Source organism: Harpia harpyja, chromosome Z, assembly GCF_026419915.1.
Source record: "Harpia harpyja isolate bHarHar1 chromosome Z, bHarHar1 primary haplotype, whole genome shotgun sequence".
Lineage (NCBI taxonomy): Eukaryota > Metazoa > Chordata > Aves > Accipitriformes > Accipitridae > Harpia > Harpia harpyja.
This window is the reverse complement of record NC_068969.1, coordinates 100,966,347-100,982,227: the sequence shown is the minus strand read 5'-3', so window position 1 is coordinate 100,982,227 and position 15,881 is coordinate 100,966,347. Positions and strand designations below refer to the sequence as shown.

At 40.7% G+C, this 15,881-nt stretch overlaps 1 protein-coding gene across 4 annotated transcripts in view; it reads left to right on the top strand.

Moving 5' to 3' along the window:
* Positions 1-15,881, top strand: part of GHR (growth hormone receptor) — a 131,179-nt gene that overhangs the window by 62,771 nt on the left and 52,527 nt on the right. The gene's annotated exons all lie outside the window — the stretch shown is intronic.

Here is a 15,881-nt window from a genome sequence, read left to right as displayed (position 1 = left end):
AGTCTTTTTAGTATATTCATATGTTAAGCATAGAACTATTTGGAAGTACAGAGGAAGCATTTTAAGACTGTACGCTTTGGGTCTGAGGCCAATATGAACAAGTTTCATAAGAAATACACTTAGAAATTCTTGAGTAGAAGTTATAAAAGGGATTTGAAAAGAACATGTACCCTCAACCAGCCAGCTGGCTGTGGGTAGCCAGCAGAAGCCTTTTTAGCAAGAAGCAGCTCTGAATGCATATCCTGTGGTGTTCATGATTCAACAGATCTGCCCAGGATTCACAACCACTGAATGTACCTCTGGCTTTCCACAGTTGTTCTTCTTCCCATCCTTATTCACCTCAATTCTTCCATCTTCTGAATTAAATGCCAGGCTGGAAAGTACTTGGTCCAGCTGAGCTTTCTCTGATGCTTTTTGTTGTTGCAACCAGCAATGATTTAGAACCATTTCAGTATCACCCGGAGGCCTGTCCTGACTCTGGTGGGTCCTCTGGGACTAGTCTTTTACTCAGTTAGAACAAAAAATTCCCATTAACTCCAGTGGGACTTTTACATTGTGTCAGACTGATCTGCCTACGCTGATTATGATCTGCTCCTGTAAACAAATGCAACTTAACCTGGTCTGGTCTGTCTTGTTCTGACCTTTGGAGAGAGCAGTAACAATTTTCCATAATTACTAATTTTATGCAAACGTGTCGCCACTTCTCCCAGAGCTACAGAGCAGCTGCAGAAGGGTGGCTCCTTAAGCACGTGCCCCTGCTGACCTCCTAGCCAAAATCAGTGTTAGCAGAGAAAGTCGGAGAGGGCAGTTTGACGAGTAATATTGGAAAAAGTCAGGTGGAAACAGCTTCCACAACAAACTGTAAATAAACTGATACATTTTTTAATGAAAATTTCTGATATCTCTCAATTTCTTTTTTTTTCTTTAGATCCATACTTCAGTGTTACTGAATGCAAATTAAATACTTCTAAAGTCACAAGCCATGTTTCATTAGCCTTTCTAGTGTTAGTTTTAGAATATGGTACTAAACCACAGGGCTGTGGCATAGTTACCTGTAGTCATAACTGTCCTACACTTTAAAGGTATAATCTTCCTCTTTCGCCCTGATACAGTTCTGTATTTTCTTCAAGTTGCATATTTAAAATTTCTAGATATCCATATTTGCAGAAGCACTGGAGAGATATAAGGAGTATTACTTTTTTGTTAATGGAGACATTAAGCTGAAATAAGATACAATTAGAACTCAAATGATCCGTTTTCAGAGAATTCTTCCATAAAGTTGTTTTTTTTTTTTTTCATTAAAAAAGGGGTTTGGATAGGGAAAACACAAGTTTCTGTTTATTTACTTCTATGTGTGTGGCTCAGACACTTGTCTTCTGTGTTACCAGGAAGAGAATCTATAAGATTCTCTTCTCCCTTGCTACTTAAGGCTTTTTCTTTAACATTTACCAAATTTGGTTTGAGTTCCTAGTGTATCTGACCATTGAAGGCAATGAATGAATGAAGTTTTCACTTTTGTTCCTTCCTTTCATTTCCTGCTTCCAGTGATCCTTTCATTCTGCAACTTACATGTCCCATGGGAAATGAGTGTGCCTAGTTAAGAAGTGTGTAAGGAGGTGTGGGGCAGTGAAGTGTTTATTTTCATATTAGAATTGGGCTGAAACAATGTAAGGCCTTTATTTAATGTGTTTTGACTCCTTCTCTGTCTTCTGATTTGGTTAAAAGAAGAGGAATTTTCTGACAGGAATTTGCAAAATAAAGCTGTATACTCATTCTTCCCCCTTTGTGTACCAATCTCTTTAGTTAGACCTATGAACTGAAATAAAATTTGCAAATTCCTCCTTGGTTCTGCTGAAATGTGGAAAGTCAGTATTTCACAGTGAAATATGATACATGTACCAGCTTCTATTCATTGCCTCGTACAGAATGGTTAGAACAAAAATGAATGTGTCCTGACTTGATCCTTCCCCCCTCAGTGTCTGCATTTTACAGTACATTCATTCAATAGACAAAAATAATCCCTGCCCAGATGTAGTCTACTGGACCAATTGATTTTTCTTTTGACGTTTAAGAGCATATGAAGATTTTTTGATCCTTGGCAGATGAGGTGTAGTCCAGATGTCCTAACTTTAGTAAAAAGCTGTTATAAGTAAAACTTAACCACAACATCACCTTTGTGTGACTTTGTCTGTACTGATAAAATAGTAACTTCCGTGAGTTTACCTTCAGAATCAAAAAATGAAGAACATTTTAATTGTGTTCCTGTGCTTAAATCCAAGACACAATACTAAATATGTTTGTCCTGATTTGCTGCATTATTAAAGAATTGTGTATGAAGGGAACAGAGCTGTGTTGTCCCGAGAATAAATTTCTAACCACTAAACTGCTTCTGATGCTGTATTGTATTTATTCTGAGTAGGGAAAATGCTCAAGCTGAGAGAGTCAGACAAGAAAGTGTAAGCTGAACAGGAATATGTGAGATAACAGCATGAGAGAACATCCATTTGCCATTCTTGCATGATTTAGGACAGAGTATTAGAGGAGATCTGTTTATTAGCTGTTTTGTTCTTTTTTCCCCCCATGTGAATGTGCTTGTACCTGCAAAAGTTCTCATGAGCATCCAACCCCACTCAGGTGATGAATCCTGACAATCTTACAGAGCTCTGCCCAGCACAGTCTTGCTGAGGCATTCCTATAAACTCACTTAGATGTGCTCCATACCTGTACCATATGTTACACATTGCCCAAGGGACTGAATCTATAGTGTCACAGTTCCGTAAAAAAATCCACTTCAGTAATTGTATTTCTCCTGGCAGCACATTAAAAAATTACACATACTTGCTAATCTTGCACGAAAGCACATTACTGAGACAGTGTAATATTGACTTGTACATGGAAGGCTTTTATGTCTTGAAAGTAAGTCAAGCTTACGTTCAGCCTTACAAGAGCCTGTGCATTGAGCTGGCTCCGTGCCGTGGAGCCAGCTCCACCCTTGGCACAGGGTGAAATCCCAGATGTGTTTCCTCCTGGAGGGAGAGAGGGTGCGAGGCCAGCAGCTGGCCAGGCAACTGCACAGCATTTGAGACCAGGTACTGGACATTTAGTCACTTATTTGCTGTCTCCAGGCTGGTGCCAAGTTCCACTGGAGGCTTTCCATTGATTTAGCTTGGGTTTGTGCTCTCCTTTTGCAAAGAGCTTGGCTTGCTGGCACCTTAAACTGAGGCTGTGGCTGGTGCGAAGTGACAGGGTTCACACCATCTCTGAGATGGCAATGCTAAATGTGACCAAGCATGCCTGCTGCACCAGGTCTTCAAGTGTAATTCAGAGCTGAGCAGGTCTGGGATGTGCAGCCTCCTACCAGGGGACACTAACCCACACACTGTCTGTATCCTCGAGGTGCCTGCGGTATGACAGTAAGGGCAGAACAGAGGCAGTGGTAGAAAGAAAGTGTAAATGCCACAATAACAGTAGTGTAATTTCTAATAGGTGTGTAATTACCACAGGTAAATGGGTTTTGTGCCCTTGGGATTAGAAAATGTAAGGCCCATTTTCACAGTTAATGAAGAAATTTTTGTTAAGTCAACAGAACTTACACTTCTAAGAGTTTAGGTTGCTTTAAAGATGGGGAATTGTGTGATTTTGAAATTTTACTTTAATTTAGTTAATTAGGTACATAAACAAGAAGGAGTACTGCTTCATGAGTAGATCACCTACATCTGTGCAAAATTGATTGTCATTCAAGAAAAAATATAAGAGCTTATATTCATGTACACACACACAATTTGTGTTTGAGATAATTACATTAATGTAACTGTGGTGTTTCAAATACATATCCAGCATACACCTAGGTATTTTGGTTTACTATACCTGCTGACATCAGAAGTGGTTGAGAGGAATTGCTCCAGACACAGACTGCAAAATGTTTAAGAAGCAGAATACGTTTAGTCTGCTTATTCCTTCTCTACAACTGATGACTGTAGGTCACATAAGGACATAGAGGAATAAACTGGGAATTTGTCCCAGTTAATAAAACAATACATAAGCTCAAGCAGTTCCAAAACTAATTTCTTCCCAGTGAAAAGAAGTGGGAAATGTCTTCTATCATTTTATATACTAGATCAAAGTTTGTTCCAGACTATTACAGCTATGCTAATTCATCCTCTGAAGAAGGTTTAGAGAGGCATTCATATTTAATGATAGCACAATAAAAATATTTTTGAGTGAACTGTTTTTGTACAATGATAATTTTAAGAGCTACAAGCCTGAATTTATTGTTCATTTTATCTAATCTGGTTTTAGAAATGTATTTATGTTTTTCCATCACAACTTTTTTTAATTATTGTATGAAGCTGTTACGCTCAAATGCTCTATTTTCCTCACTTTTATATAAGAAGTAGGATTAATTATTTTCCCTTCTGAGATATATCAAATCTAATTTTTACTTTCATCAGAATGTCCTTTTGTTATGCTGGTGTCTGGTCACTTACTGCTTTGTGTGCATTACACACCCAGATTAAACCATCTAAGTATAGGTATGCACTGGATATGAAAGCTCCCAATTCTAGAGCTGGAGATTGCATCTATATACCATGCACAGGGCTTTAGTGTCATTAAAGACACCCCTGGGCACCCAAGACATCTGCATGGGACTCACAGCGATGACACAGGACCCGCAGGACATCTGCATCATTCTGGAACAGCCAGAAGCTTAAAGAGCTCTATAAAAAGCTTAAGGCCAGGCATCTCATATGTAGCTGAACATCTGTTTTCAGGCAATTAAATCAACTCAATCAGCTGTTCTTTGTTCGAGGGACTGTACTGACTAGCTCTCCATTGACTATTGGGAGCTTGGACACCTAAGGATGAGATTCATCCCTGCATGAATCATATGGATATCCTCTAGGTACTGAGAAAATCTGCATGAGACTTGTAGATAGGACATCTGTGCCTTTTGAAGCAGAGGCTGGGAGGCAGACAGAATATCCTAGGCAGTCTGAGATAGCTACGGATGTTTAGGCAACTGGATTTTGCCCAACCTTGCATAAAGAGAGCAAAATATAGGTGTCTTCATTTTGAACTGACCCTCACCCTCATAGCTGCCTTGTTTGGATATGCGTAATTCTGCATGCTTTCTTCTGGGTAGTGTCATAGCTGCTCAGCCACATGCTGTAGGTCTTCTGCTACAGCCAAGGTAAGGGGTTTTTCTTACTGAATTGACAGGATAGCAGTTGGGTTCTTGCTATCACCATGAAGTTAAGTAGCAGACAGGTGTTGCCTAAAAGCATGGATTTGACTTTTGGGACACATGGAGGAATTCTTAGTCTAAGCAGGAAGGTGCCTTTGAATTGCAGCATATTTTCTGCTGAGAAAGGGAAATTTGTCCATCTGTTCATGGAGTCAGGAGGTACCAGGGACTTTGTTGCTTGGCTTGAAATATTCAGAAAAAAGATCTATAGCTGTGTGGGGTCTTGGCTGAAAACACATTTCATGATTTAGGCAAACTCAAATTTTATAGATTGTAGTCAGTGTAGTGACAAGCCATTTCTCACACATGAAGGGTATTCTTTTATTTTTAACGACTTTTTTGATGATCAGGAAGACTAGACGTATTTGTGTGTATAACAATCCTAATCTTATTAGGAAGTGACAAGAGATAATGAGAAAGGGCAGAATCTTCCTTAGCTTAAGGTGCAAACTCTCTTGCCTCCTCTTGGTAAATACTAATGCCGTAATATAGCTGGTAGTCATTTGTTCATTGTGGTCATTTTCTCTTCTTAATTCTTCTAATTGGTGCATCTTTGCTACAGCCTTTCTCTGTGTTACCTACTTTCGCAATTACATGCAGCTGTCTAAGGACGGAACACAAGCCAAAGCAGAGCTGGCAGTAAAATCTGAAAAGCTTAAAACTGTGATCAGCTCAGTGCATCCTGATTTATGTGGACAGGGGCAGAACTGTCAAGAATGCGGATTTAAAACTTTTACCTGCAGACAAAGCCTTTAGAATAGTTGCCTTATTTCCAGAAGTTTAAGTGTTTCTGAGCAAGAAATATGTTCTGTTATCAGAAGAAATTGCTATAGAGCTGTTCCAGGAGCCAGCATCAAAAAGCTTGGCACAGGGAAGCGTAAGTTATACCCCTCTGATCTGGCTAAGCCATTTCTGCTGGAGGGAAGATTCATTTTGGCAGAGAGCAAAGTAGTTTTTTCATCATCATCACTTTCCATAGCAATTAGGCATGGCTTTGATAGCTAGCAGAAAAATCCAAGGGAAGGCCTTGAGTCTGTGCACTTCTGAGTTACTTTTACCACTCTTGCTTCCTCGCCAGTAGTATATATTTCAGATAAGCCATTTTTCTGGGCCAGTGTGACAGTATCTATGCTCTCACATGGAGAAGAAAGGATTTCACCTTGTGTCTTCTGTGTTAGGAGTATACATGGTATTTTAACAGGAAGGGATTGGGGATTTCTAAGAGTGGAAGACACATGCTGGAAATGAATTGTAGACAGGCCTGTATTTTGTAAGAAAACACAGAAAACAAAAACATAGTAATGAAATTTTCAGGTATAGTAGCCTTAAATTATGCCCCTAAAAATCCATATTTAGTCTTGTAACTGAGTAGATCAAATGGTTCAAAGGCTAACCTGGGTTGCCAGAGACTTGACACCCTTGTACTTTCCTCCAAACCACATCTGTGACTCCAGCATTTACTGAACACTTTCAAGACTTTGGATATCGTCACCCACAAGCCTGCCAAAAACACTTAATGAACAATCAGCTTCAGTCAGACACCCTGCAAAATAACGTACGTGCCATAGTTATCCCATCCAGTTATCTCTGTTATCTTTAACATTCCTGCTGTTGTGTGCATTTCCTTCATTGCTCTTTAGTTGCCATCACATTTTCTTCTCGTTTGAAGACAAACTTGCCAACTTGCTGTGCTCTGATTGCTGGGTTTTGAGGTCATTTGCAAGAATTAGCCACACCTCTGTAGTTAGTGCCAGGTGTAGTCAGAAGAAGTCAGTCTTTCTGCCTCTTAGCTGCAAAGATTGTAGTCCCAGCATACGTCTTTGCTCTCCCTAGCAGACCTATAGACTGCAGCTGAGCCACTGATACACATGCTGCTCCTCCTGTGAACCAGAATTGTTCCTCCTTTACCAGGGCTGAGCTGCACCCAAAACTGCTGTGTGACGGTGGCCACTTGTGGCTTGCTTTTGGAGGAGCAGCAGTGAGGCTGGTTTGAAACATGGGAACTTTTGCCCACACATGCAATTAAGTCCATGTGTTTAAAGAGGAAGATCAGATGATGGAGATGATGCAAAAACGTGCACAGCAGTTTGTTACCGTTATCTAAGAAGCTAACAAGTGAGAAAATTCCTAGTTACAGTTGTTACTTTAACTCCTATTTTCATATTTTAAATGTAGTTTTATATTTCATGTGAATTATTTAAACAGTTTGTACTGCACTAGCCAAATGAACTCAGTTAATAAACCAACTGTGCATCAGGGGAAGTAAACTAGCTCAAGCAAACAAACACTAATCCATATTATAAAAGCATATATGCATGAGGTATAATGAAGCATTCTATGCCGTGGAGCACGCACAGAGCAAATTGCTTTCAATACCACCCATCTGTAACAGGAAAAAGAAAAAGAAACCCTTGTTACTGAACGTTCATAGCATACAAAAGTGACCATGGGAAGGGGTAACATTCTTTTCATTAGCTTAAACACTGATGCAGTTATTGTGCAGTAACTTGCACTGCCCGATTTAAAATACAAGAGATTTTTAGAACCAAGAGGCTGTCTGCAACATTGCACCTTTTCTTTCCATGCTGTGCTCTTCAAAAGTGAGAGCCAGGATCAGACTGGGAACAGAATAAAAGTGTGACTGGGAATTGGAGAGCCGTCATGGAACAGACCTGATTCCTACCAGTATAAATGAGGGAGCACTGTGTGCACCTCAGCAATATTTGGGCACACCTGAGTGTTCTCTTAAGCTCTTCCAAGGGATCAGAAAAGAAAGAGAAACATTTTAGAGTAGGAGTTCACAAGATGCCATTCTTGAATCACACAGAGCAATTCTGAAAGCTTTGTGCTCAGAAGAACCAGATGATTCTTAGGGTTGCAGCTCAGTTGGGTACTTCAGGAACTGGAGCCACCATCTGGAGGATAGCTGGGTCCAGCCTTGCAGAATTCCTGGTCTGTTGGGCTCCAGAGAGCCTCCCAGTTGCTTGTTTCCAACCTTGGCTGCTCCCCCCGTCTTCCCTGTTACATTCCAGCAGAGTACTGCTACCCAGGTGATTATCTAATTCTGAGGATGATGGAAAAGGGAATGGGAAAAGCTGGGGAGCTTGGCAACTGCGTGGCCCTCCACAACAAGGCTCTGGCAAGGTTCCCTTTGGGGAATAAAATACGCGGCCTAGGCGATTTCCCTTCTCTGCTACTGGGGAGGTGTTCCGAATGAACTGTGGAAGAAGAATAGCCTAGGAGTGCTGCTATAGGTGAGAGGCAGAGCTACAGACAGAGTAAGGACTCTTACTCCTTACAGAGTAAGGACTCTCTAGCTGCTGAATCTGGAAGAATTCCTGGTACTTAACAAGACAGAGATTTCTCTACTTTGCTTTCTCTTCCCACCCGTTGGAGAAGCATGCTGTAAAATTAAGTAGTAACAGCAATGGTTAGTTTTCTGCATAACTTCTGGAAAACTGTCCCCCTGCTAGGGATTTTGAATTCTTCTTGAATAATGCAGTGAAGACTTTCTTTTCCCTGAAGTACAGGATTATTTTTTTTACAGATAATTAAAAATCTTTTACAAAGTAGGTAAATCCATGCTAAGGGGTGTAGAATAGCAGTAAGGTAGGCTGATAGAGTTAGTATATTACCTAAAGAGCCATGCATAATGTCCATTTAGTCCCGTGTTTCATTGTCATTAAGTTGGTCAAGGAGATTTTCCTGCGAGTTTCAAAGACCGCAACAGGAAACTGTTAAGAATTGTATAGCTGGGAATTTATCACTTGTATCAGCCTTGGCACCAACGAAGTGGGATGTAGCAAACCTGACACCAATTTTTAAAAAGGACTCAAGGAAATTGCACATCAGAAAGTTTGTCCTCTTGGCAAGGTAAGTTGGAAGAAACTTGAAAAAGGCATATATTGGTAAATGCATCGATAAATATGATATATTTGGGAGTCTGTGTAAGTCATGTTTCTTTCAGAAGACACTTAGTGTCTGTCACCTGTAGCTCCTGACTCAAAAAAAGATTTTGCCACGCACACAGGAAATGGTTGTGCAGTCCCTACAATGTGGATTTTCAGAGAGCCTTTGATACAACACCTTAGCGAAGGTTCCTTAAAAAATGCCAGGGGATAAAATGCAAGGATTTCCATGGATTAAAAATTAATCAGAAGGAGAAACAAAGGAACAAATGATCAGCTCCCACAGCAGAAAGACCCAAGGATATTTCCCTTCTACAGATTGTACAAGCAGAAATTAAGTCGACAAGATCTCTTCTGCTTGGAAAGCTCCATGACAGATGGAACAGTGCAGTCCTGAATGGTGCCAAGGGAGTGAAAGAGAAGGATGTGAGTGGGCAGGAGCCCTCCAGGGGCTGCTGAAGCCCCACATCCATGCATGCAAACACTCAGCACTGCACTGCTGGAGTGATGGAGTGTGGTCTGGCTGGGGAAACATGAAAGATCCACCCAGACCGAGAAGTGTGTCTTTTGTGGGCTATCCCTAACTGTTACCCAGAACATATTCAGAGAAACATGCTGAAAGGAAATATGTTTATTCTGTATTTGGTTTGGGATTTTGTTTGTTTATTATTCCCCTAGCAATGTCTAGTCTTGGCTTTAGGGCTGACACAGAAACTTTAGAAGCAAATTTGAAAACTCACTTGGATCAAGAGTTTACTCTTGAATTCCTATCTGCTAGAATACCCTGTTTTTTACTTTGTGAAGACAAAATAACCAGAACAGTTAACATGCCTGGCTGGCAAACACCACATGCATCATGTTTCTTTTAAAAGGAACTTAATGTTTGCCACCCATGCCTACTGTAAAACAGGAAAAGCTGTTAACATTTAATAAATATTAAATCTTAAACAAGAACATGTACAAAGTAAAATAATGTCATTGTATCCTTTGAATTTGTGTTCTGTCTCTTCACTGAAGCACAAAACAAAGAATAATGTGATAATTTGTCTTTGAACAGGAAATTGCAAGTGTTAGGGAAGCAAATGTAGGTAATAACTATAAATGTTAACATGGTCTATTTATTATTTGCTGTTAATGATCAAATAGTTAGTACTCCATATAATTACTTCAGTGAAAATGCTGATGTCAACTATAGTTATTGTTGTATAGGATTTAATTCAAACCATCTGTTTTAATCCACTTGTATATATCCCGGGTCGATCTTTGCTTGCAGTGAAGTGTTTTTCTCGAAGTTAAAAGTAATCATTAAAGGAATGGAAATTATTAGTGGTTCATGGTTTGGCAAGGATAAGAAATGCCTTTTTAAGTTCTTAGTGTCTATTTTAGAGGGCTTCTACACCAGAAATGGTTGAGGGTGGAGTGTAACGCAGAAGTGTTTTCTGTCATAGGATATGTGTTGATATTTGGGGTTCATCCCAGTGAGGTGTTTGGAGGTGTAAGTGACTGGTCTGATTATTCTCCACCGCTTAATTAAGTCCATTTATTTCATGGGGCAAAGGAAATATGAGTGGTTTATTGAAAAGAAGGTATAAAACACTGGTGAACAATGTGGAAAAATACTGGTGTGTGTACATAAACAACATAATTTATTTTCTAGTGAACTGTTTCATTCTCCAGTTTATTCTTCAGTGGATTTGTAGATGATGTTCGGTCTTGCTAACAAGTTTAGTTAGCTTTGAATGTAACTGCCTCGTCTCTTTCAGTCAGAAATTGCTCTGTTATCCGAGGATGCCTCCACTTGGCTCCAGAGCTCAGCTTTTTGTACTGTGAAGATCTATCAAGCCACTTCACAGGAAAAACACTTGCATCTAGGGCAGCTCCACAAGTAATGAAATGAATGGGAGATAATAACTTATTATCTTTCCTTTCTGGCTCCATAGCATTTGCACAATAGGAAGCTGTAGAAGTTAATCAGAAAAACCCAAGGTATCTCCTCTTACTCTTGGCACATGCCTTTTGATGCACCTAGGGCCTTTCAGAACTAAAGTCCTGGCTGGATTATGCCATACGTTACAGAGGTAGAAGGCAAGACTTTGCTCTTGAAAGGATGCACTGGGAGCTCTTCAGGTTATCCAGCTGTCACAGCTGAGACTGTTTAACCTCCCATTCCTGGCCACACCAGTTAAGCAGAGTTACATCCTTGTCTACAAAAATACTTGCAATAGTACTGCAGAACCCTCCTGACTGAGACTTCATGTTAAGAGAGGTAGCAAAGCAAAACCAGCAGAATTTAATGTGGTTGCCCAAAATATCCAGCTGTTATTGTCTATTTTTCCAAGGTCATGAACATTGCTCATTGTTTGAAGTAGATTTTTCTCTGGGTTGCCCTTTCTTTCCTCCCCAAGTCAAGAAATATTTGTTTTTTACCAGGAGGAACATGCGTTACAGAATCTGGCACGTTTGCATGTGATGCAACCTTGTGAATGTTTTGTTGAGATAAGTGAGTGACAGCTTCCAGTTGGTGTTCTGCAGGAGGTGAAGGCTTCTTTCCAGAATTGCTGACCATCTCAAAATAACTACGTTCTCCTTGCAGAGCTCCCAGTCTGACATGTTATCTTATCCCACCAGTACAGCAGGCTTAGTATTCTGCTACACCAGTTTATCTAGCAAATAGATTTAAGTAGCAGTTCTAGTTACAGGAAAGACTGTGCAAGGATTACATGTATCGGAGTTAGCGTTTGGTCTCTGTTGTCAACTTTATAACAGAAGACCTGATTGTAAATTATTGTTAGATGCTGTTTTTCAGTTATGAGATCTTGTTACCACTGGAATTCAACATGTTTTTTTCTTCCAATTTGTTAAGCCAAAAGTGCAATTTTTCTTAAGAGAATGAGGCTCTGTTTTCTTCTTGTTTAGAGAATTGTCAACAGTTAAAGTCTTGCTATTTAATTTCATTATATCCCCTTGAAATCCCTTAAGAAACATGAGTTATGACCATGACAGTGCTTTGCACTTCATGGGTTTTACATCTCAGCAATTTGCAGAGATGTGTGAAATACAATTAAGATCTCCAGTAATCCCAAGATACCTATATATACGCACTGACTTTCTAGAAACAGCATTATTCTTCCCAAAGTCATAGCTATCCTTAAAGGAAATAGAATATTAGACTTAGTATGTGGCTCTTAACCCTCTTTAAGAACAGAAGTGGAGACCAGTGAAAAAAATATACAGCTTACATTGATAGGACTCCTGGGGAGAAATGGTCCTCTGTTGTTCTGCTTGCCTGTCATGCATTCAATTGCAGTTTACGAAAAGCTGCTATAGTCTTCTAACAAATTACTTTTAGAAAAGCCCTGAATCCATCATATCTCTGCTTTACTAGAGGTAAGCTGCCCTGACTTCTTACATAGGTGGGGAAGTCCCACAGCATTTCCTGGTTGGTAACATAATGCACCACAGCTTCTAACTGCAACATGTTAGAAAGACATGTGACTTTTACAAAAATGCGTAAGAAGAAACCCTCTTTCCTTTAAATCAGAGCAAGGCTTAGGTCATAGATAAGGAATAAAAATTGCTTCATATTTGGGGTGGCTACAGGGTGGACGCATCCATAGAAGAAACAGAGCTGGCATACTCAAATCCTTGCAGCCCAATGTATGGGACAGGTCAGGAGAGCTGCTGTGCAGAGCACTTAGGCTGTCCTAAGTTCTCAAGTGTTTATTTCAGTGCTAAGATGTGAGTGAGATTTCTTTTACTGATTAAGCCTGGTTTGGGTATTTTTTTTTTTTTATTAGCAGGTGGTTCCCACACGATTGGTGTGAAATTACCATTTTCATTTTTCCTGGAGGAAACACGCCCCCATTACCTGAGTTGTCTCTAGCAGCCGTACCCATAATGGTTCTCAGCAGAAAGGCAAAGTGGTGGCAATAATCTGAGCCCTTCAGATGAGGCTGAGGCATGTTGACAGGAACGGGTGAGCTTCCAGAGCCACTTACTTGTCTTAACGTAGGCAAAATCCCCGTGACTTCAGGGAGAGTAATAGTTAGTCTCAATATAATAGTCAAACATTAGTCTGAAACAAGCTTTCAGCATCTGGCTGTGCCACAGAAATTCCTCTGTGTCCTTGGAAAATTGATTAATTTCTGTGTGCCAGCTCCCCAGCTGTAAAGTGAGAAGGCACTTTAAGGGTAAACTTCTTAATCGGTTTGAGTCGATCAGATATTATGATGATGAAATTGCTGAGGTTGTGCAATATCCTTTGTCAACAGCATTACATTTATTGTGCAGAGCAAAACAACAGAAAAATACATCTCTTCTTCCAGCACTCACGAAGCTGGCAGGGTGCCTCCACTGCCAAGGCAGGAGAAGGTGTCTGTGTGCTTGTCAGGAGGTGGGGAACACCACCAGCAAGAGAGAACTAAACACTAAAGTTTCCTCCAGCACATATTTGTTTTCTGCATAAATCTGCATACTTGCAGAAACTGTGCTCTTCTTCCAACAGGCAAGGACTTGTGCTGATGTGGCTCCATAACTAATTGTTGCCATGGGAAACTGAAATGACCACCCACACTTTTATATCTGAATGGAGCTTGTGTTCAGACATACTCTTCAAGCTGTGTGTCAACATCTGCACATAGTGTGTATATGTTTCTACCCTGGTGTAGCATGGTCAAGTTGAGATAGGAGAGGTTGCTTTTAATGTTAAAGATTTTGATAGTGTCAGCAGCACCTGCAACGCTTCGTCTATGGGGCTGCTGAAGTAGCTGAGATGCCCGAGTACTGCTTAGTGTTGCTTCATTTCGTTGATGTCCGTGGAGCATATAGAAAGGCACAGCCAGTACTAAGAAATTTCCACTTTTCTTTCTTTAGTTGTTGCCCATGTGACCCTGCAGCCCTTCTCCCCACAGAATAATATGATCCAAACATAAAAGTGGAAATGCTGGAGCTTTTCAAAGAAGAAAGCATTTTGTTTTGAATTAAGAAACCTATTTTCCCCTTTTCTTCTACTCAGAAGAGGCTGTATTGTCCTGTGTGAAGTTCTCTAAAATACTTCTGTCGTGACACGTACACCTGATTTAGAAAATCTCAGCTCAGTTGACTAAAGTGTGGAGAAGCTGTAAGTGACCCAGATGCCCACGGTGGCAGGTAGTGACCAAGCCGTCTGCTGGGACAGGAGAAGGGGTGCCACTGTGTCATGGTTTAACCCCAGCCAGCAGCTAAGCCCCACACAGCCGCTCACTCCTGGTGGCATCGGGGAGAGAATCAGAAAAGTAAAAGTAAGGAAACTTGTGGGTTGAGATAAAGACAGTTTAATAAGTAAAGCAAAAGCCGTGCACGCAAGTAGAGCAAAACAAGGAATTCATTCACCACTTCCCATGGGCAGGCAGACGTTCAGCCATCTCCAGGTAAGCAGGGCTCCATCATGCATAACCGTTACTTGGGAACACAAACGCCATCACTCTGAATGTCCCCCCCCCTTCCTTCTTCTTCCTCCAGCTCTATATGCTGAGCATGACATCATACCGTATGGAATACCCCTCTGGTCAGTCGGGGTCAGCTGTCCCAGCTGTGTCCCCTCCCAACCCCTTATGCACCCCCAGCCTGCTCGCTGGTGGGGTGGGGTGAGGAGCAGAAAAGGCCTTGACTCTGTGTAAGCACTGCTCAGCAGTAACGAAAACATCCCTGAGTTATTAACTCTGTTTCAGCACAAATCCAAAATACAGCCCCATACTAGATACTATGAAGAAAATCAACTCTGCCCCAGCCAAAACCAGCACACAGTGGTCCATGGTTTCTGCTAACCAGCAGGTGCTTGTGGAAGGTACTTGTACAAGCAGGTGCTCGTATCAATTCTAGATATACTCTTTGACAGGCTAAATTTGACTTATTTTTAAGCTGCTTGGTTTCTGAAAGCTTTTAGATATGCTATTGAAGCCAAGCTGCTTGCTAGCAAGCTGCATTAGAAAATCACTAGGGTCAAGAAATGTAATTGTTTTGCTATTAGTGCATCTGCAGAGTAAGGACTTCTCTAAGTGTAGCTCCACCACCGTCCTTTCAGAGAGGATCTGTGTGAAGCACGTTAAAACATATTGATGAAATGTTGTGGGAAAGGCTGCATTGTCACTGGCTGAGCTGCACATTTGCTTTGGACTGTGAATTTGGCACCATTTAGTGAGACGAAAGAAACACCAGCACTAGAGTACAATGCTTGGCTTCCGTCCTGCCTTCAAAACAGTCTAACCTGCCAATTCCTTCTGTGTACCCAAATACTGACTGGATTAATATAAATGTCAATTATAACATCATTTAGGACAGCAAGCAAACACTTGTTCCTGTCTGGCACTTCTGCGGTGTGCCTGAGCAACTTTAGCACCAGCAGGTCCTTTCCTAAATAAAGGACAAGCTGCAGGTGTCACACGAATATGGGCCTCAGTGATCCCTTAACTATGTGGCTTTGTGTCTTTTATTAGGTTGTTCCCCAGCTCTCCTACCTTTTTTGGTTTGCGGTTTCTTTTTTTAGTCTGAAAAGGTGGAGAGTGTACATATTATTAATCTAATTTGATTATGATGGATGTATTAATGTAGACTTGGATTTTCAAGGATGAGAATATTACTGCAGATGACTAGATACTTAGCAGGATTTTGAGACATGGTAAGACATCTAATCGTCCTACCGTTTGTATGCTTGTATTTCCTTAAATTACAATTTTATTTCAAACTAGGAG